The sequence below is a fragment of the Apteryx rowi genome, unplaced genomic scaffold (assembly GCF_003343035.1).
Source record: "Apteryx rowi isolate R43461 unplaced genomic scaffold, aptRow1 scaffold_188, whole genome shotgun sequence".
Taxonomy (NCBI): Eukaryota; Metazoa; Chordata; class Aves; order Apterygiformes; family Apterygidae; genus Apteryx; species Apteryx rowi.
This window is the reverse complement of record NW_020448174.1, coordinates 765,851-789,512: the sequence shown is the minus strand read 5'-3', so window position 1 is coordinate 789,512 and position 23,662 is coordinate 765,851.

The window sequence follows — 23,662 nt, the reverse complement described above, 5'->3', positions numbered from 1 at the left end:
CAACGGCCGCCGGCGCGCGCCGCGCCCTCAGCCCGGTCACGGCGGCAACGGCCGCCCGAGAGCCGGGCGGGGCGGGAGCGAGAGCGGCCGAAGCAACCGCGGGGAGCTGCGGGGGCCCCGGGCGGCGAAAGCGGACTTCGGTCGCTGCCCTCCTAAACCTCGAGGCGCGGGGTGTGGGGGCACTGCCGGGCCGCTATGGCAGGCAGTAGCTGTGACAGGCCACGGGCAGTGGGGACCGAGTCCTTGTTTCCGGACTTAGAGCAACCTGCCAGGTGCCCCGAAGCCCCCCAAACCACCTGCTGCCGCACACGGGCAAGGCGGAATGAGCCCCAACAGTGCGAAAACCCCTGAGGGCAGAGAGGATGCTTGAGGCCCATCTTCCCTTGGTCACGCCAGCCGGGAAGGGCTTGTTTGCACAGATGCAGCCCCAGATGCAGCCCCAGACCCTGCAGTCGTGGTAAAAGCACTGGCCGGCCACTTGCCGATTGCTCAGGCTGGATTCCCCCAAGCGCCACATGCTGGCGTGTAGGTGAGCTGGCTTCAATCTCCTTCCCCAGTCCGCCACTGCCGACCTTGGCCAGGGGCTTTCCCAGTTTACTGCTGACTTCTTCAAATCCCGTTCATTTAAGCTCCAAAAGTCCAACGCTCAGGGTATGCTGAACCTCAGTTTTCTTCCTTACAGGACACCACAGTGGGGGGAAGCAGCCGCCCAGATTTTAAGAGTTCCAGAACAATCCTTAAGCAAGGGCCTACCACAAGAAACGTGCGGGTTTAGGCTAGAACCTCTTTGCATTTCTCTGCCTTTACTTTCCCTTCCAAATATAGGTAGAGGTCCTGCAAGTCCAGAATCCTTCTCCACTACTTACTAACAGATGTACTTACTTTTTTATCTTTTCTCAGTCTGAGAAGACTGAGCAAGAGACGCTTAAGCATCCTATCTACTTTCTCAGGTAGCTCTTCTTTTTGGTAACAAAACTTGTGTAGAGCAGATGATTTATCACCTATTTATTACCTCCTCACCTCATCTATAAAAGCCCAGCCGGTAGCATCTTCGTTCTTCAAGGGACTGTATTTGAATAGAATATTATCAAAATTTAACAATTCTTTACTGATCATATGCCAGGAGCAAAAATTTCTCCTGTCACCTCTTGTCAATTTTCGATTAGCACAGAAGGAAAGAATTTTCAGTCCAACACAATTACACATAGAGATTCCTGAGTATCAAACAGCATTCGTAAGCTGTACRTAGAGAAACTCCCCAAATTGTCAGAAGCCCTTAGTTAATCACAGACAAATGAGAGTAACGCTGTTTAAGTGGAAAGGAGAAGAAGAAAATGGGAGGAAAAGGTAGAGCTGCTTTGTGGGAAATTTTCATTTGAATGACACGTTATTGTTATTTTTCCTTTCCCATTATGCTAGATTTTGTGTTACTTGTATACAAAAGAGTAATTACTTGCAGCTCCACAGCTGAGGTTGCATTGTGATTAGCACTTATAGCAGGACTAAAATCTTTATGTTTCATACTTCAGTGATTGCATTTAGACTACACATTTAGCACAGTAACACTTGAGTATTAAAACTGAATTTTCTTTTTTAAAAAATAATATTTATTCACCTTCTGCAGAGGAAAATTTGCCCTCTTTTTCAAACATTTCACATTTTCTTCACATTTGTGAGTTCTCCTAGCATCAAATCTGGGGGTTCCCATGTATTTCAAGGCATTCTCACTGTAGGATAAGAACACAGGTAAAGCTGATTTTGAACTTTTAAAATTAAGCATATAAAATTATCCCATTGTTTTTCACAACCCAATTACATTTGACAAAGATTTGTCAGAAATAGCTATTTCTGTTTTTGCTTTTAAAAGCTACCAGCCTGTGTCCTGAATTAATATTCTGATGAAATAAACTTTGCTCTTAATTCTGGTGTCTGCTTTTCATGTGAATTCAATTTTCTTCATTGTTTTCTGATTGCTTCTAGCTGTAGCGACTGTATTTCTTCTCTGCATTTACTACTGGTGTTCCAGCATAATTTTGTAATATTAGATGGAACTGTTCTATCTAGCTTTTATTGAAAAAAATCATTTTCACAGAATCAAAAGTTTCACATGAGTACATCAGCTTTAACATGAAAAAGTTGAAAAAATATGGACTGGTGTAAAACCACTCAGTCACCAAGCCAAATCTCTAGCTTTTCAGCAAACAACATCATCTAATATCTTCTGTAATCCTGTGGTTCATTTTAAAATCAGTTCATTTGTTTCTCTAGTCCTACTGAAGGCTGTTCTTCAACATCGCTCTTCTAACTGATTAGAAGCGGTCTCATTTGTTTCTCTGTCAATAGTGTCCGTAAGTGATATTACTCTTTCTCTTCTGTTCAACTTCTGATGTGTTTATGCACAATAATCAGTTTTCATTTAATTGAAGCAGGTCCTCTTTAATCTTTTTTCATAAAACAAGTTCACTATTTCCCTAAAGACCTCTATGACCTACTACAGTTTAAATTAGTCTATATTAATCACTGATGGACAGAGCTTTACATGGCATTTTAGTAAACTGTTATTAGTAACATGAATAATGGCATTAACAGTCTCTCTTCTCTACTGAAACAGTTCGATACAGCATAGGATTGCCTTTGCTTTCTTTCATGGCTGTCCTGTATTGCTGCTTATAGCTCCTCCTGTGCCAACTACTAACAACAGATTTTTCTCCTGCCCTGTGACTTTTGACTCAAACTATCAGATTATAACAAAAAATTTTATTAGGCCCTAGCGTATAATCTTGAATTTTGCTATTTTATAATCTAACTCCATTTCTTGGCTCCAACGTCTTCTCTGCACTGATGACATTAAGTTGGGAGACAACAGTAAATTTCACATTTTCTTTCTTTCTAAGATTACTAGCGAAAATATTAAGAGGTATTATAATAATAAGACTTAAAGAACTAGAGAATTCCATGTTATGCAGTTGTTCTCTTTTCAACATAAACCCTGCTGCTTACCCACTTCACAATTTTTGTACTAGTTTTCATCGCTTTAATTTAAATAATTGCCCATATACAGACTGTTTCCAGGCATATAGCATAAAACTAAGTAGATATATAGATGGAGGTATCATATGTTTGTGAGAGAGGAATAAAGATACAGCATAATTAAAAGGACAGAGGAAAAATACATGTATGTGTAGCTTGGGGAAGGTCCGGTGTATCTGCTGTGCTAGATCTGCTACTTACAGATGGACTAGGACCATGACTCAAAGAAAAATCACTGTGGCTAATTTGGGCAGAGAAAGGGCCTATTTTCAGTTCTTTTTACCTGTTTCTTCTAAGTATTTTTGGAATTTCTCCATATTCCTTATCACAGAACTCAAACACATGGGCAATTAGACTTATGAGTCATCTCATGAACTTCTGTATAGCTATGTGCCTGTAAAAGTATTCAAAGTTTCAAAGCCTGGGTTAGTTCCATTAACTTTTATTTTTATTAAGGTACAACTTCGTGATTCTATTAAATGATCAACGTCTTTCCTGATCCCTTATTGGTATTATAAGCTGGTCAAATTTATTACATCTGGATGCACCATTCCAAAACCTCAACATTTGAATTTATCTGGACTCAGGTTCAGTGGATATTTTTCAAGTTATGTGTGTGTTAACATTATAGAGTACTTCAAGCTTCAGTGCTATCATATCTAGACGTTAGTTCTCAGTGCATCTCTGCCAAAGACTTTAGATGAAATCTTGATCACATAAAAATCAAAGAATTTCTGCTATAATCTTCAGCAGTGCTAGGATTTCATTCACTGAATTTTCTCTGAGGATTCAGTGTATTTGAAATGAAATTCCTAATTACAGTAATTTATATAAAAATATAAACATTAGAGATTTTCTAGATTTTTTTCTAGAAGATGAGTTATATTGAAGGAAGAGTGTTTTATGATAGAGTTAATTCTGATTTAGTAAAATAAAAGCAAATGATAATAGTACAGCTGTGTGAAATATCTGTGGCCTGAAGGCTATATGACATTTGCTTGATTCAAGACTTAAAACTCAAAGTTTGGTCACCATTATTCATCCACTAAGGTTCATCCACTAAGGTTCATGAAGTTGGCCTGATTTATGATTAATTCTGGCCACTACACAGAAACTGTGGTTTCAGTTGAATTATGGTTTGAGTATTTGTTTCAATCTGAAGCACAGAGTAAAACTCAAGGTATGAAGGCTGTCTTTTGCCTTGCTTTTTAATTAATTTCATAAGTGAATTAAGCATCTGACAAAAAAGGGTCAAATCTATCTTTCTATACTGAAGTCACTAGAGTTCATTAAGAGTGAATTTGACACAACATCTCCTTGTTCTCACAAGTGAGATTATCTAGACAAATGTGGATTTSAATTTGCATAAAACTTGCAGGAACTTTATCATATGAAACCTCAGGGCTTGACATCTGCAGCATCTGGTATTCATACAGTACTAACCTTTGAAAGACTGCAGAGAAGTGTGTCTTCCCTCATGTTTATTTAGTAATTGTGTATTGTAATTTAATTATCATGAAATGACTTTTGCTCACTGAAGTCATAAAGACTGTTACAAAATCTTATTAATATTAAAATGACAAACACAAGTTACTGAGACTATGTCAATGGTGTTCAAAGATGACTGGAATTTCTTTTCAAAAAATGGGGTGATTATATCACTCCTGAATGATTGATGAGACCCTTCCAAAAAAGCACAGATCGTTTCTGAAGTTGAAACACTTTGCCATATATTCTATTTCTGATTTTTAAAATTGCCCTTGATTTTAAATACACTCTCTCACATAGCCATTGCACTGTTCTACATTGGATCACCAAGAGCTGGTGAACTGAAGAAAGAAAAGAGATCAGAGAAGGGTGAATGAACAGTCTCAGGAAAGAGTAAGATGATTCAAAAGATGACATTACTCCAAATTGCTGGTCCAGCCAAGCTGTACCTTTTGCAGACTCAGGGCTCACTGTAACTAAAAGTAAAATTAAGATGCTTTTGTAGTTCCTTCACCCTGAAAGCAGTCTTGAATCATCTATACCCAGCCAAAGTAAGCTGCACACACGGCTGGCACGTACAGTACACCAGCTTTGAACACCGTCCTGAAGCTGTGCGATTAGCCAAAGAGTAAASGGTGTTGCAGCCATGCCCCTCCCCAACCTTCATACATTCCCTGGCTTCTGGAAGAACAGACATAAGACAGACATCAGAGGAGAACTCACTACACCACTGCACTGACCCACAGCCCTTACTGTTTTGCTGGAGATCTGGCCCTGAAGTTTCAGTTGAAGTGTGGTTTGTGATGCTGTAAAATTTTAGGTCAGGTAAACCTCGTTACAACTCTTGGGTGTAGCTGTCCCTCTTCATTTAAGATAGATGTAAGAAGTTATTATGCTTCTTTGCAGAAACATGTAGCTAGAACGGCTGTAGTCTCTAAACCCCAAACACAATTACATGTCTCTGTACAAAACAAAAGCTTGAAAGAGCCAGCTCAGAATGTGAAAGAAGTGGGTGGAGTTGTTTTGGTGTTTCAAGCAGCAAATAAATACAAGTGAGAAAAATACTGGCTGTGTATGTAGGACATACATAAACATGCTGACATAGCCAATAGACGGAGCTAATGTCAAATTACTGCCAAAACCAGGTAAAAGAGAAAACCGAGATAGGTTTTGGACTGCTGGTGCAAACTGACAGGGGTTGGAGCTGTGAGAAAAGAAGCCTTCTCCATACGTGGAATTCCTGCTATGCTCAAGGAAACAGGATTTTGTATGCTGCTTGTTATAAACAGGACTGCACTGAAGAAAGATCAATTACACTTCGTGAGCTGAAACAGTGGTATCCTCAGCCATCATTCAGATACCCCAAAGACCAGCCAAAAAATAATTCCTATACAGGACAAAAAGTTTTTAATTCCCAATTTTTATGTGAAGATTTGGGTGTCTCTAGTGCCCCCCCCCAACACACATACATCCCCCCTCCAGCAAGTCTAGGAAAAAATAAGACAGAATGTAGCCAGACATCTTTTGAATTAGCAGTTGGAGCCTTGAAAAAAAGCTTAGAAAAGCAGTATTTGGAGTAGAACACTGKCTGAGAGTGACTTGGAGCAAGGAGCAAAGCAATGTCCCATTGCTCTGTTCAGGGAGATAGGATTTTACAGTTTCTTTTAAACAAATAGGATCAGCTCAAAGAAATATCTCTGTAAGAGGACCGACCCTTAAACTCTGACCCGCTGTTAAATTCACTAAACTGTGAGTACATTCCTGACTTCTACAGCCCAGGAAGCAGTTATCTCAAATTATCTTTCCAAAGTGAACCTTGAGGATAATCCAGATGATAGTGCAAATGATTAATATTCTCAGTGCATGTATAATTAGTGACTGTTATGGACCAGTGATTTGTTTTCTATACCTGGGTATAAATAAACAACTAACATGGAAGATGCTACACATTCATGAATGAAACCTTCTCAATGTGAAAGAAGGAAACACAAATATTTAAAATGGACACCTCTGATCTTTCTAACTCTCACAGTATCATTAAGGACCCCAAAGCTCTTCACAGTTAACACCCAACTACGGAATGAGGGTTTTTTAACTTTGTTACATAACTGTACAGCATATTATATAAAAGCCTCATTAGGGCTGCTGGTCATTACTGTAAATATGGTAAATATATACATATATAAAATAAACACACACATGCATATTTTATTCAAAACCAAAAGGAACCACCTTGGAGAAGACAACAGTGATTGTTTAAGTGTGCAACACAAAACAAGTCAGGCTATTTAAAAAGCATGTGAATGCCATACTGGATCTGATCAGAATAGTCTAGTACCCTGTCCCCAATGTATAGTTCATCTACTTTCCTATCCTTAGCCACTAGCAGATGGTTGAAGAAGACTATAAAAAGAGGACACATACGAAGTGATCCTTTCACAAGAACATCCTCCTACCTTCTGGCAATAAGCAGTGTAAAGATTTTCTGAAACAGAGGTTACATACTGACTTGTCATGTTTAAAAGCTGCTGATGGACTGAATAAAGAAAGAACAACATAAACAGTGATTTAACACTCACTGAAAAGGACCAATGGCAGCTACTGAATCTTCAGTGCCACCACGTATAGCACCCTAGGTTTTCCTCAGAGGTCTCCTATCTAATTACCAAGTTCGACCTGCTTAGCTTGTGAGATCTGACAAGATCACAGCAGAGCAGCTGGGATTTAACTTTTATTTAGAAAACTTAATTAGGAGATTTTTTCTTTCTTTTTTACAATTTTTTTTCCTGCTCTTGACTACTAAAAACACTTAACACACATGCAAATGTACATACAAACAAAGAGTAAAAGCAAAACATGACAACTGGAAGAGTTAAATGCTACAGAAGTAGCATTGCTGCTGGCATTAGCACTTCAAAGGAAAAAAAGCTATTTTAAAATTTAACTGCCTGGCAGATGCAGCAGATATTGAACAGGAACGAAATGGAGGTAAGAAGGGAGGGAGAGTAGAAAGAGGAGAAAATGGGTGGGGATGGAGAGCAAAGTAGATGAACTGTACGTTAATTCAAGGTAAAAATAGCCAAACTGTGTGTATTGATGCTGAAATCTTGGCAAAGTGGAACCCAGTAGCAAAATTCCTATTGACTTCAGGGAGACCACACTGCATCAATAGTTTTACTCTTATGTACTAGAGTGTGTCAACACAACTCCTCAATGTATTTATTTCCTTCTAGTTCACAGCTGCCAATCATTTATTCTACAGTAATTCTAGAAAGGTTCTCAAGTCAAGAAGGAAACTGATCCTTCCTACTATTTTCAGTATTAGATTGTAAACTCAGGATAGAAACCTGTCAGTTTTTATGGCATAAGTTGCTATTCACACCAATGGAATTATTCAAACCATAAATACCATTCATCATATATTAAACTCCTTTATTTTGAAGTAACTGTATAGAGTTTCAGCCCCAATTCATGGGTTGAGGTTATCATCTACTACATTGCTGAATGCCAGATTGCATAATGACTTCARTGGGAGAGAGCTAAAACAGTATGCTTACCCCATTAGGGAAGATATATGGAATGGTTAGTCAGTCTACATCATTGCTTAACTGATTATTCTTCAGGCTGAAAAATATTAATGGAAAAGAATTTCATATACAGTCAGTCTGATTGATGTAGCAACACTGAATAACCTTAACTGGCTCATTAAATTTGTCTATGATAGAATTTTTTCTTAATCTGTTCTTTACCAATAGTAGTAGTAATCATGTAGATAAGTCATTAGATTATTACAGCTTTGTCATTTACTCTTAAACCTGTTTTGAATAGACTTTGGATAAGATGGACTGTACTTGGCCCTTCAGAAGGACTGTAAAAATATGAAGGATCTTTACAACTGTGCCAGAGAGAGCACAATTCCAATTTAGGCTTCTTTGGCAACTGATTTTCTCTCTTTTTCATGAGCAGGAAAATGGGAGCAAAGTTGTCTATAAAGAAATAATACCTTATCAATTTATTTATTTATTTATTTATTTATAACGTTGCAGTTCAACTTAACTTTGTTCATGCTCAGAAAATGGTAGGCAGGGATTTTATTTATCCAGACATCAGGGAATGGTCATTGTCCTTTTATGAGTTAAAATGTTCATTATGATTTAAGAGATGACAGTGAAAGATATAAGACAGAGTAATGCAAAGAAGAGGGTAAATCCACTATTTTCAAAGGGAAATGTACAATCAGTCTGATGAAACAGAGGCTAACTGATAGATGATTATATTTACAATAATCATATCCCATACTCTTATCTTATTCACTGCATCTTTTATGTGTTTCCTTCTGTTTATCTCTACACTTCTGTAGAATTCAGGCCACAAAAGCATTTAAATTTCCCCCTTTATCTGCATGGTTGTGCTAACAGTTATTTAATTAAATTTTAAAACAACAGTTTTGCTCCACAGGCTCAAAACTTGAAGTCTTTGGCAGGAAAAAAAGGCTTGGTAGCAGCTGACACTCAAGGAGGAAAGCAGTTAAAATGAAATGCCCAGGGTTAAAAATGAAGAAATAATCTAAAATGCAAATGATTTATTTCAGTATAGAAAATCAGTTGGCCTTCATTTTCACATATGTAGTCATTTCAGGTTAAATGAATCTGAGGAAATGTAAAAGATTCTTAATTATAAACTTATAAAAAAAATACAATACTTGTAAGTGAGCTACTTACACTTTGTTCAGCTTTCAAAACTACTTGATAGACTCCATTTTATAGTAGCCTCAAAGACAGTCTGCCATGACTCCCTTAATACCTCACAGAATACAAAGTTAAATATTTTCTAAAGTTCTCAGCTCCTCAAAGTCCTGCTTTACTCTAGAAAACATATTCAATTGTTTAAACATATCATGAAATGGACCTCTCACATCTGCTCCTGCATTTGTAGAAGTCAACTGGGCCTTTAGCATTGCCACATGATAGAGGAGATTGAAAGCATTTGACTGAAGTGTTTAAAATTTGCATCACGTAATCAAAGATTGACGTCTCCTACCTTGAGCCAAACTGTCCTGGCCTAAAACAGACTAACTACGAAAGATCAGAAAAGAGGTGAACAAGGAAATATACACCTTTTATAGGTGGGGAACTGAGGGCATAACAGTAATTAACACCAAGAAAGGCAGCCCTTGACCTCATTTAGTTTGTTGATTATTTGGTCTCTTTGGGATAGTGTGTGATATTTCAGTTAGATGTTGTGTTGGTAAATATATACATTATTTGGGTCATTTTAACACAGAGCACTATGGGATATGTTTAACTAAATAGAATACATTTCTCTTGGACTCTAATCCATCGAAGAAGCTTGCTCTGTAATGATTTTAGTCTTTAAAAGAACAGTTGACATACTTTAAAAGAACAAATTGACATATTTTTCAAGAAAAGAAATACTTCAAACAAGAAAATAATGGTATCTATATTCTTCTGATGTTAATTATCTCTTTTGTTGTGGATTCCACTCTCAAATAATAAACCTAAGCTTCTATCGAGCAACCTTGTCTTCAGTTTGGGATACATACCTCATGTCACAGTTAATTCTTCCACAGCTGTGCCTGCAACATTGGAGACTATTGCTTAATTAGACCTCCCTCCCCCAAAACAAAGAATAATTGTATTCCTGTGGTTTTAGGCACCACATTATGTTCTAAGAACAAAACAAAGGGCATATGAACAAAATAAACCCTCTGCTATTAAGACATGATTTTTCATAGGCAACGGCTACCATGCAGATTAACACAGAAAATAACGAATCCATTTGCCTCAGAAGTTTTTGTAGATAGACTTAATTGCATATTAAATCTATGGTCAGAGATAATTACCAAGATTTAAAAATATGCCTTCAATTTTGAGGTGTGCAACTTATGCAAATCTTGGGACTAATTTTTCAGAGTGGTTTATGCTCTTAAAATGCAGTTAATGTTGATGGGGAACTCACAGCCTAAAAATGTTCTTACACTAAATATCCAGTATTTGAGACATCAAAACCTGAGATACCTTTTCAAAATTTCATTTGGCACAGCGAACCTCTTTTCATGAGCTATCTTTTCCATAACCCATGTCTTGTTATTATACAAGCAAGATATCACAAGCACAGAAAAACTCTCCTAAAAATTTTCTTCAGTTATTCCATAGCTCCGTTTTGCTACTTTAAAATAGTGTATTCAGGGAAAATAGTACCAAGATAACTTTTTTGGTTTGCTTCCAAGAAACAGTTCGCACAGTCTTACTCAGATCAATYGTCCACAGAAAACATTATAGAGATTCAACAACATGTGTGCAGTCATGTGTCATTGGGGATCCAAGATTGTCACTGGGGATCAAAGAAGGTTTGGGAAGCAGAATTTTGGTGCATTATCTGCAACTTTACTGAAAGCTTATGCTATACCATTCTTTTAAACAGCAACTGTTCTAGAATAGTTCCAAAGCAAGCCAACAAAAATCTACAGGCCTTTATGCTGTATCCATTATTCATCAGAACTGCCACTAAAGGTGATGAGAGTTTTGCATGTACCTCATTTGTAAACTATTTGTTTATACTAAACATCCTTAAAAGTCATAACTGTAAGAAGTAAGGGTTTAATTTTACTTTTTTGTCTCTAGATGTTTGAGTTTTGGATAGGCAGGCTTGTCCTATGTACCCAGAGGTCTCTAAATGAAAAATTCCCAACAAGGGAAACGGAAGTCTACTGATTACAGCTGACTAAAAGGCTGAGCCCAGGGCTACGGAACAAAACACTAAATCAAATGATGTTAATAGGGGATATAATTTTACCAGCAGATGGAACTTCAGCCTGCCTCTGTTCTTAGCTGATTAGAGCCACACATTGCTGTGATATAGGGTATTTTAGCTGTGCTTGGTGTCATGCTACTAAATGCATATACCTGCCGAATAGCTCATAGTCGGTGAGAACTGGCTCATGTTGGCTCAGAGTACAGGCAGACTGAACTCATGTTTACCTGTGAAAGCTCATCTAGACATGTCTAGCAGTGGAAGAAAAATGAAGCTCAGAATTTTTGCTGAATATGACTGAAGCCCAAGGTCTTCTTTTTCTCTCTGCTGTGGAAGCAGGCATCAAAGGTGAAAGTAAATATATTCAATGGGTATTTTGGTCAACTTCTAATTTGGGTAATTTTGCTCAGTTTTTTCACAGACATTAATTTCATGATATATGCAATACCATAATCTAATGCAATATGTAAAATAGACATTTTTAAAAAGTAGATTTTTTTCAAAAATTAGCAAAGCTAGCAACGGATAAAGTGATATTTTTCTTTGATATGATATATAACTTATGATGCCAAGCACATATGCTATCTGTTGACAATGACTAGAAATATGACATTTTTCAGAAAAACAATAGTTATTAGAATATTACTAAAATGTATTGAATACAATGGGCAATTATGGTAATTATGTGGATAATCACAGAAAGCAAGGTATACTAAAGATGCATTGCTTGTTTGATATATGTCTTCAAAATCATCATAATTTGCAAGAATTCTTTTGCCTATTTACAGAATCTGAAAGGAACATTTTATCACTGTAACTCTCAAAGCATCTTTTATAACAGTGTTCCAAATGTGTTTGATCATGTAGGAAAAAGGGAGGCATTTCCAAATAGCTACATCCTAGGTCTTTCCCTATCAACTAACGTCTCTAAGCATTCATTGCTTTCTCATAAGTGTAATATCTTTCAGTAGCACAGAAGAAGATCTATGGGACAGCAATTCATATTCATAAGACAAATAGAACCAAGGTATAGGATGTTGCAAAGAAGTGTGTAAACTACATGCATAAAGCCACTGAAGTCATGGCAAAAATTGGTTCTTGTTAGTGGGAGCACTGTCCTGCTGAAAACTGTAAAAAAAAAAATCAGAGGGGAATCTTAAGACATTTTTAACAGAGGAATCTGGGCAGGGTATTGGGGCAGGTTCACCACTGACAAAGATGTATATCAGTCTTAACAATCAACAAAGTTCTGTAATGGAAAACCCTTCGTTTCTTTTCAAAGAAGATTAGCACATTAATAATACAAACAGAATGGCTGAAATCCTGCTCTCACTTCAGAGAATGCTAAAGCTCCCATTGATTATGTCAGGAAACATATTGGGTTCAAGTATCAAAGTGTACATTCTGCTAAAGAATACCGAGACGTCATTCCTGCTTTTAAGGCTTTGAGTGATTTTTATTGAGTAAATCACCAAAGTAACTCAACATCTACAGAAGACGGAGCGTGTGATCAAGCTTTATTTCTTAGTTTGGCTAGAAAGCCATGTGGCCTTACAGAGTACATTTAGTGTATCTGGCCCTCCCTTCTTCATCTATAATACCCAAATAATAAGCTTTTCTTAGCTGCTCTTGTCTATTTAAAGTATCAGCTCTTCACAGCATGAACGTGTCATACTGTGCAATTGCACAGTCTCCAGCACAATGGAAACACAGTGTTGCATGGGCCTTCTAGGCACTGAGGTCCTGAAAATCTACATTCAATTTTAAGTGTGCAGAGGTATGGATTTAAAAAATATATAGTTTAAAAACAGTTACGTGCATGCACTCCATATATTTTTTCATAGCATTGTTTTCTAAATTTGTAATAACTTCCTCTCATGCATATTTGATGTGAAACAACTTAATGCCTTCAACAGAATAGTTGCAATGAGTTGTAGTAAGTCCCCTTTAGGTAGTTTTCCATTTTGCAGTCACCAGAAATTGCAGACTACAGATTAGGTTCATTTAGATGAGAAGAATTTACATTTTGTCAAAAATAAACGCTCCTAAAGTTTATGGGGAAAGAAGGAGAGATTTCTTTTTGCATTTATTTTCATTTCTATATTTCTTGAAGTAGTTCAAGGAAAAACATTATCAATCTTTTGGTTCAGCTAACTAAAGGGTTCAAGCACCAAAGCTGAACCTTAATTTTTTTTTTCTTTAAATCCTGGCAGGGATCTCAACAACGAAACCTTGCTGAAGGACTGCTTCAGGAAGTCAGAGTTCTCAAATACTGACCACAATATTCTTTGGTCAGTGCGTACTGTCTGCTCAAGAACAGCATGTCTTCCACAAGGAAAAGCCCCACTCATGATCCAAGTTCTTATTTTTGATGGTCTACTCCTACAACAAGACTTAGCTGTCAGACCCTTCCATCTGGAACAGCTGGTGTCAAGAAACACATTCCCTGCCTTCCCTTTTCCCTCGCTTGAGTGCCTTGTCAAACTCTATTTTTTACTGCTAGGTTGTCTAGGCAGCACCTGGAACCTGATGATACTGAAGGAAGTGATATACAGGTCTATGAAGAAGCCCAAGAAAATCCCAAAGAACTTTATGATGTATCATGTCAAAGCTCTGTTCATGTGATGCGTCAGGGATCTATCATAAAGCACTCACCCTCAGCAGGCTTTGATGTACATTGTCCTGGCACGAAAGCGTACTGTGAAATAGAACTTCCTTGCATCAATTATTTTCTGCTTTGTAGAAACAACACCTCAAAATGACTCTCCAGAGTGAGCTGATGATTGTGTGGCCTTTTTCTTGTTAAAGTCAGAGCCTTAACATTTTAAAGTTTTTAATAAGCATTTTAGTATAGTTTGCTAGCATGGAAGCTGCTCATTATGAGCTAATTGTTTCAAAGAGTTGCTGAAAGTGCTTAAATGTTAAATACATGCTACTGTAAGCAAATATTCTCAAGTCTTTCAAAACAGATGTTTGAGAAACGGTAGGCTGTCTGTTCATGGTAGCAGTACACAAAGGATACCAAGAAGTGGGATTTAATAACAAATATGCTCACAACTACATGGATGCTAATCCACAATGTTTCTTTTTAAATTTGCAAATAAATGCATAAGGCAGCTCTACACTTAATAGTTTCTGTCAGGCCAAGTTCACTGCAGATACCAGTAATCCCTGGCTTTCATCTGTTCTCCCATTCACCTGTCTTTGCAGCTTTTCTAGTTACTGTCTTGTGCCTGGGCCTCTACAAGAACCTCCCAGGTGCAACCTTCACCCACACCCCCCCACCTTTCTTCCTTCAGCTAGGGCTCTTGGTGCCCACTGCACCTGTCACAGACCACCCCATCACTGCCTCACATAGGGTTTCACATTCTCCTCGAGCTCTGTGCACCCGCTGTCCACTCACAGAAGGCCCCACCATTTCCTACACTGCTTGCTTAGTGGAAGCTACCATTCCCAGAAGGCCCTTCATCCCACTTTATTCCATGGTAAAGTCTGTGTTTCCCCGCCTTCTTTCACTCCCAGAAGAGGGAAACGCAGTATTTTCAGTCTTTGTGCACCCACTCTTCTCTCCTCTGTTATTATTTGTTTGAGAGATAAGTGATTTTGCTGTCAAGACATCAGCATCTTAAACTCTATAAGGAGGATGGACAAAGTTGGATAGGAAAGGTGCCATCCATTACTGCAGAAATACTAAAGCTGAGATTCTGCCAAACACATGGTAAAAGCTCCATTGTCCTCCCTTTTGTTGTTGTTTTTTCTGATATGTCCCAAAATCAATAGAATTGTTATCCCATTGATTCCTAGAATATTCCCTGGAATTGACTAGCTAGGGCATTCAATAGATACTGCATTACAAGCAGATAAATGCTATTACATTGTTCATCTGGCCTTTCAGATTTAAAGAACTGATTTATTTCACTTTCCTATTTTTACTTTTTATTCCTGTGGTTTTCAGTTGTTTTTAGTGCTACATTGTTTACAACCAATTGCTCTCTGGCAGCCTGATATCTGAATGCCATATGGCTTTCTTATGGTGGATACATTTGGTAGTATTTAAATATGTAGCACATCATAGAACCTTGTGGGCAGTATAGCATGTAAGGGGAGAGATCTCTGCACTGCTGAGCTCAAAAACTAGATGACAGACAGACCCTTAAATCTGTGTGGATTACCATTACAGAGAAGAACAATCAACTGCTAAATGAGTATCACTTTTTTCTCATTAAACAGAYGAGATTTCTGATCTTAAGGCACTGAGTACAAGATCAAAACCAGCCCCACTGCTGTAGTTCAAATTTACCCTTAATTTATATCACAAATTTCTGAGATTGTAAATACATCACTACAACATTATACTTAGCTTGAGCTTATTTTTCTACTTGCTGAACCTGGAGAGTTTTTTTACAAACGATTTGTCTCTTCCGTCAGAAAGTCTGTCAGCCTTTTATTATACTGAATTGGAGTTAAGAAGACCTCTATGATCTGTTTCCAAGAGTGAATTAGAAGAGTAGCTCTGCACAGACCAGCAAAACCTGACATCAAGTCTCCCTTAGCTATATTTTTCTGTACTTCTAGATTTTAACCATTATCACTCATTTATTGCAACCTCCTGAGGCTTTTGATATACCCAGAGCTTCTTAGCTTGTCTCCATAGATTTCTCATGACCCCTCTAATTCTGCTCATAACTGTGCCCCTTTCCTCTTTCTTATTATCATTCCTCCTCTTTTCACCGTGAGCCACCCACAAACTATGTCAGAATCTCAAAATCAGAAACTGCGCGGATCAGCAAGTACCTTGAAAATATCATTGAAAAACACTCTGCTGCTAGSGCAACAAAGAAGGAAAAAGTTTCTTCCTTGCCCAAGTGTCCAAGTCAYACTCCCTAGGCTCCTTGCAACACAACTACATTCATTCACCAGTATTCTCTGATTAACTTTTGCATTGAAGTATATCTTGATTAATTAACTCTTCAGTTAACTCTCTCTAGTGTCTGTAGAAGATGAGTGTGAACTGTTGTGCCTTAGTTCTGTATTTGATGATTTGTCTACTTAAACAGAGCATGCCAGGATGGTCACACTGACAAACCACCTTGTTTAGTCTTAGTAGAGAAGTTGGGATTGTATAAAGATTCTTTTGCCAGCAGAGCTTTACCCATCACCATGGCACAGGGACTTCTTTTTTTCTTTTAAAATACTGTGCTTAAAGCAGAGTTTGAATGGCAGAGCTGAGTCAGAAAGGCTAGTCATCTTCTGTCATGGGCCTAGCTCTATTATGAAACTATGAGAGGAGACTAAGACTCCATTGACTGCAGAATTGAGCCCTTAAAACTTAATATTATTTTATAGAAACACTGTTGGAGTTAAAGAAAACATTCCCTAATCATTAGCTTACTTCACCAACCTGATCTGCCACAAGAGGGCAGAGGCTTACGTCACTCAGCTACATATACTGTCATATAAGAATGTCAGTGATCTTTAATGGGGAAATTTATCATGGATTAAATATCAGGTTGAAAAATGAAGTTCCATTAACTATTTTTTTAATGGCTTCAGGCTAAAACRACAAATGCAGCAACACAATTTTGTCATTTCTGCTGCAATGAATAAAACTGCTATGCTTTGTTTATAATGCATTAATTAGTATGTAATTATGCAAAATGTAGGCTATACAGAAAAAATACTGTGTACAGAGCAAGGCTTTGTTATTTGAAAAACACATTAAACCAAGATATTGTAACTACTACRTAAATAGTGTCAAATGTTTCTCTGTAATAAATGGGTAGATTTTGAAGTAGAAAGGTGTTAGGAATCCCAAAGCTATTATGCTAATTTTATGGCAAGTCACACTTTGGATGTAAACTACTTGATGGTCTCTTTCTCTTGTTAGACACTGTTCAACATTTAGCAAGTTATACTCAGTATAAAACTTGGCACCTGTAGGCTCCCCTTAATTTCCTCTTGAACCTTTTCACTGAAAAAAGAACAATGACTGGAGTTTGTATCCCTGGATCCACAAAAAGATGAGAAATCATTTATCTGAAACTTGATCTAGTCTTAAATGTTATTCCAGAATTTTGTCAGTACAGAGTTTGAAAAATACTCATTTAAGCAATACAGTTTTAGCTGGGAAAAATAAGTGGATCAGTTGCTATAGGCATAAATTGGCCTCCTTTTGGGAGAGGCAGTATTAGAAACGATGGATACCTGATGCTCTGACCTGCTCCCATTCCAACACATTGCTGCCTTGTGGCTGATTGGATAGTAGAGAAACTCAAATCAATACAATAACATTTTATACTTATACTCTGCACTGGCACAATGGTTTTGATGAAAAATGAGRAAATAAAAAAATCAAGTTCACTGTTTTCACACTGGGGTAATTTCCATTGCAGACACTGACTTTTGCCACATCAAAACTTGTTATAAATGGGAAGTTGATGGAACCATGACTTAATGATTTGTAGGTCTGGTGGGTTTTTTTCCTTTTTTTTYCCTGTTTTCTACTGCTGATGCATGAAGGAGAAAAAACAGAATATTTTCTCAACACAGCAGCTTGGCAGTCTGTATATCCTGGTTATAAGTAAATTCAGGTTTACAAAAAAAAGAAAAAAAGAGGTTTCTACAGACTATCAGCTGATTYAACTATTGAAATGAAGCCTTCCACATTTAAAAATGATATATTAGTTATTAACATACATTGCTTCAAAAAAGCAGAAATGTCCCATTCCTCTTGTGGATATTGCATCTGTAAAGCAAGAGCAGTTCTTGCTATAGTCTGTCTCAGGCATTTTTTTCATAAGCATCAGCTTAGTAAAAGACTATGCTCTAGAGGCAGGTAAGAGAGGAACAGTGARTTCTCACAAAGCACAGATACCTATACAGTGAGATCAGCGCCAGACCCTTTCGCCAATGCCTTCGTGAAGATGCCAGTAGACACAATTGGTGGGATGAGATACAGCTCAAATCCCTGCACATTTACAAGCTCACGAAACTGATGGTGATAATTTTAATTATCAAGGACAGCATGAATGAGGTAGTTATAAAATTTCATTAGATAACTGAGTTAACACATTGCTCTGTCAAAAATGACAGTCTTCCCTTAAGCAGGGAAAAACCCCAAAAGCCTTTTCTCTATCTTAAAGAATTTAGAAGAGATCAGGAAAAACCTTTTTTCCTAGTTGTAGGTAAGCAGATTTCATATCCCAGAAGCTGGTATTACAAGTCTCCCCACAGGTGCCTGGATATAAAAAGTATTTAAATGTTCCCATAAATCGTAGGAAAAACAGTAAATGCAATATAAAGTCCTATGAGATATGGTTTGTAGAAGTTAATTTAGTATGGTCACATTGTGCCATTGAAATATCAGATGGAATAAATACTGAACTAAACACATTTGCAWACCAGGATTACTGCTTCTTCGCATCAAACTAGCTATAGTAAACTGAATATAAGTAATACGGATTTGCATTGCTTAGCTATTTTGGTGTCTATATTGCTACTCAGGATGGTATACCAAAAATTAGCTCTTATGGAAAATGCTTGAAACAGTTGCACCCATTTTTCAGAAAAAAATATTTTCACAATTGCAAATACCAATGGCTTCTTAGTTACACATCTAAAACCAGACCCTTAATGGTACATTGTTAAAGCAATGCCAAGGTGGTACATAAATATTACTTGTTGACAGCATTTTTGAATAATTCCTCAGTCACTGCTATGAACTACTACTGACTTGGTTTCATAACTACCTTTGATACAAACAATTTTCAAGATATTTTATGCAGTCACAGTTGAGACTACAGCAGCACAGAGTACTTCCAGCAAAATCACAGGACATCAAGAAACTCACATGTCTTCTTATATTATTACCACATCTAAAATCAGGCGAACTGGGCTTACTGCACTGGTTTAGCATGAAAATTCCGTGAAGTTTTCCAGGCCTCCATAAAGACAGAAAATGCAGCTAATTTAGAGGTTACAGAGGACCAGCTTTCCCACTTTCCTGTGTCCAAACATGCCTTGCATGAACTCAGGCTTGCCCCCAGGCTTTAAGACATACTTGAGTCAGATGGGTACTTGAGCTCATGTTACCATTTGGAGAATACACTGTTCTCATAGCAGCCAGCAGTGTGGACTGACTGAGCTACCTGCTTTTACAACAGCATCAAGGGGCCACCATGATGCTAATTTGGCTAAATGGTCCTTAAACAGATCTTGTATGCTTCAAGGACAACTGAGGTTTTAGGCAGCCTGAGTTTTGGCTGACCACACAAATGTGACTATAAATGTAACTACGAAAATCCTGCATTTGGCAATGTGGATGCACAGAGGCAGGCTAGAAGTAAGTAGGCAGGCTTTACCCAATTATCAGGCCTTGCCTCTAAATAGCAGTATAGATGTGACCTCCCTGACTGAGAGAAGTGCTTTTTTCCCCACAACGACTCTCCTCTTTGTCTTACAGAACATAACTTAGTCTGCAGGGGAAATGACCTGGAAGGATGGCTCCAACAAAGCTCCAAGCAGGTTTCCACTCATCTGGCTTGAAGAGAGGGCAAATAGGAGGCATGGGCTGTAAATTTTGTTGTGCAAATAAATATACAACTACAGGCGTGAAAAAGATACCAATTTTCTTTTAGGTTATAAATGCCAACATGTGAGCAGGCGTTACCTGCAGGAACTATTGCTGCTTGCATCATGAGAAGCTTCACTCAGAGGTATCCAGACTTCGTTCAAGCACGATTCCAGTAAATCTGCCCCTTGGAGAAAAAAAAGAAGGGAATATTTGTGGCCTAATTATCATAAAAAGAATAACATTTATGAAGTACAGTAAATGCTATAGCTGCTTCTGTCCAAAGAGCTCGAACTGTGTGAAAAATGCAGGATGATAAGCACATCTCCTGCGAAAGAACAAAGGCAATTCTACAGAAAAGCACACCAGATCAGGAGCTGAACAGAAGTGAACCATCCTAGCAGAAAGTGCTGGGCTAGACTGGGGTCTGATGTTCTAACTAATCCTTGTTCCTTGCTAATCCTTGTTCTCACAATGACCTCACGAACAGAAATGTGTGACTCAGTTTCTAAATCATTGCATATGGCAGTCTTGTGCAGATTTTGTAAACTTTATCAATCTAGTTCTTCAGTGTGAAGCATCCTGAAAGCTCCCCCATTTTCTTTTGCTGTCTTGAATGAATTGTGGGCAGGTACTGAAGTTATCCTGGAACAAGCAGGTTGTTTCTTCAATATTATCATTGCTCAAAATCTGATAAATAATGAATATTTCAAAACTCAGTTGATCTGAAATGCAAACTCCTGTGACCACATTCTTTCTACAAGTTAATTTTCAAAATCTTAACTTTGCATTAAAAGAAATCAGAATTTTACTTATCAAAGATTTGCTTCAGCAGTGGCAAAAACATCCAACTCCTGATTTCTACATTTAATTCCATTATCTATTTTTTTTGCTTTGTCAAGTTAAGCTTCTGTGATCCTTAGTTGATAAATTTGTTTTGGTGGAGTTCTATTTGTTACAGGTGCTACCTTGCAGAAAACAGTGAGAGGAGCCAGATGTGTTGCTGAATGATGATTTTGTGGTAAGCTGTAACACTGGAATATAAGATTGTGGTAAGCTGTAACACTGGAATATAAGATCCAGAAAAACAAAAGAAAAAAAACCCATTTTCCCATTATTTTCATCTCTTTCTTATCTGCTTTAAACAGATCTGACTATATTTCCTCAGCCTCTTCTGGTGAAAATTCAATCTTTTATTATCAGAATACAGAAAAAGATGTAAGTGTCCATAAAGAGGTGGTCTGGCATATATACTGCTATGCCACTATGTTTAAAGAGGTCAAATAGCAAGGAAAGAAGCTAACTGAAATATGAAAATTAAGTATCTTCTAGTCTGACTTCTTACAGAGATGCACCGATTATGTCTCAGAGTACGCAGTGTTTAACTCATAAAAGTGAATCTTGTCCAGCATTCACAAATAGGCTTATTGTTCCAGATAACTAGGGATTTAACTGAAGTTCAGCATTTACTGGCATTCTGTTCACACATAGAAAAAATCTGTTTTATAACTGTATGCATTTCAGTTGTGAATACAGAGAGTGTGTGAAAAATTTGCTTATCTATTAAATATCTATGAGCACTTTTCACTGGCTTGTAGTTTTTTCCCTTAATTCATCCATCTATTAAATCTCATCACTATCGTTTGGAGCAGTGGCTTTTTTTTTTTTTTTTTGCTATTTGTTTTATAGAGTGGAACACAATAAGGCTCTAGGTGCTGCTATAATGTAATAAATTATAACATGTAGTTCAGTTAAACTGAAATTGTGCATCTGAGCCTTCCATCTCAACCCTTAGATTGGTGGTGGCTCACAAACTTTTTAGATTTACTTTTCATTGTCAATTCTTAGAATTTTTGGCAGGCTGCTATGTATTCATTTCAAAAACATTTTMGGTGAAAATACTGTCTTATAATTTCATGGCCATTTATCATTCCTCATGGCCTTTAGATTGCAGCTTGGAATCTCTTTTCCTAGACCATTGATAAAATGGTCCATTAAAGCTACTGGGGACTTAAAAAAAATTTTTTTTTGTATTTTTACGACTGGAAAACAGACTACTGAACCAGTCTGTCAGCTGGGAACTTGGATAACCTACAGTCCCTTGCTCCACTATAGCTCATAGGCTAGCAAAGAGCCAGTGAAGCAGGCAGGTGAGATGTTGGGGAACTAGACAGGATTTTATTAGAAACTTGTCTGGTTTCATTCAAAAGATTTATCAAAATTACCACATTTCCACAGACCATTTCTTTTCTGACAAACTGACACTGCCTGATGGAAAAGTGTTCTGTCAGAAAATTTCCAACCAGACCTAGTTGCTGTTATAAATTAAATTGTGACAGCACTAACATGGCAAATGCGGCAGGGACAACAATCCAAGGACTGATTCCAACTGATTCTCCCAGTCTTACACTAAGGCTTGGATAATTATCCCTACCACATCAGCCATGATTATCACACTTGATTTGACTTCTTTCCAGCACTTGCAAGAATACCTAATACCTGAAAAACTACCTTTTGGAACAACAACAGTAGTAATAAACAGTGACCAAACAGCTTCCTTAAAGCACTGGCATTCATTCAAAATGAAAAGAAAGGGCCAAAGTATTTCCAACTTAGAGAGCAGCAAAAACTTAGGCGGCTGGTCCCAGGAGGATAATCCAGGGAGCCACAGTTAGGCAACCAGGTTCCCCTCAGTAGTAAATAGAGACAAGAAATTCAGTAGGCTGGTCCATGAAAACCCATCTGTGAGCGGAGGGGCTACCAGTTCTAGCCAACAGGACACACTGAGCACAGGGATGAGTCTAAAATCCCACCAAATGTATTAGTGTCAGTGGGGCATATTAAGGACCTCCATCCATGCAGGTTCTACAAACTGGAATCATTTTCTTAAGACAAGCACCTAATTAATCGGGACTCTCTTTTTCAGAATTTAGCTGGCTGGTGACACCTGCCTTTTTCAAAACAGCTCACCAATTAGGCTATTTGTTCAAAAACATAAAAACAGTGTTTTTGTTCTTAGCCCTTAGTTCTTAGATTCAAATCCATGCCTCCTAATTGCCAACTGTACCTCCTAGACACTAGAGTGTGGGATAGCTACTATAGCAATCATAAAATCAGGTACAGCGTACGTTAGCTTTGGATTAGAACACATTGGGAACCCTATTTGCATAGCTTCCAAAAATAAAGCCTTACAATAGATAGCTTAAGCTCTTTCAGTCAGCCTTGTTCTGATGTTCGGAGATGGCACATTTAGCTAAGTTAAAATCATGTGCAAATTCCCACAGACTTCAACTGAGACAGGTTATCACTGCAAAACAGTAATACCAAAGACAAAGAAATTATATACTGTATTTTCCTCTTTGAACTGGATTAATTTTTACTTTATTCATATTTTAAATGTCTTTTTGTATCTAGAAGGTCAGTTATTATTCTCAGACCCTTTGAATAAGACAGTTGTGAAGTGAATTGATGAAAAAAGGCTGTCATTTTAATGAAATCTCCATTCTTGACTGTCTCTCTCCAAGAATCTTACACAAGCAGAAGACCTTACAGCCAGGCCTGACTACTAGTTGTTAGTTCTGCCAAGTATAGAAGACAAATCCATAACCCTTCACAACAATGTAAAAGACATCCTTCTGCTGAATAACGCCTGACAGTTTTATTAACCTTTTTGCTATTTAATATGCCTTTATATTAGGCCTCTACTCCTCATACCGTTCCCTTCAGACTTTCTAATTTCTTTGGACCATTTGCAAAAACCTAAATCAGAATCTTCCTTCCCCAAAGATTTAATATCACTGA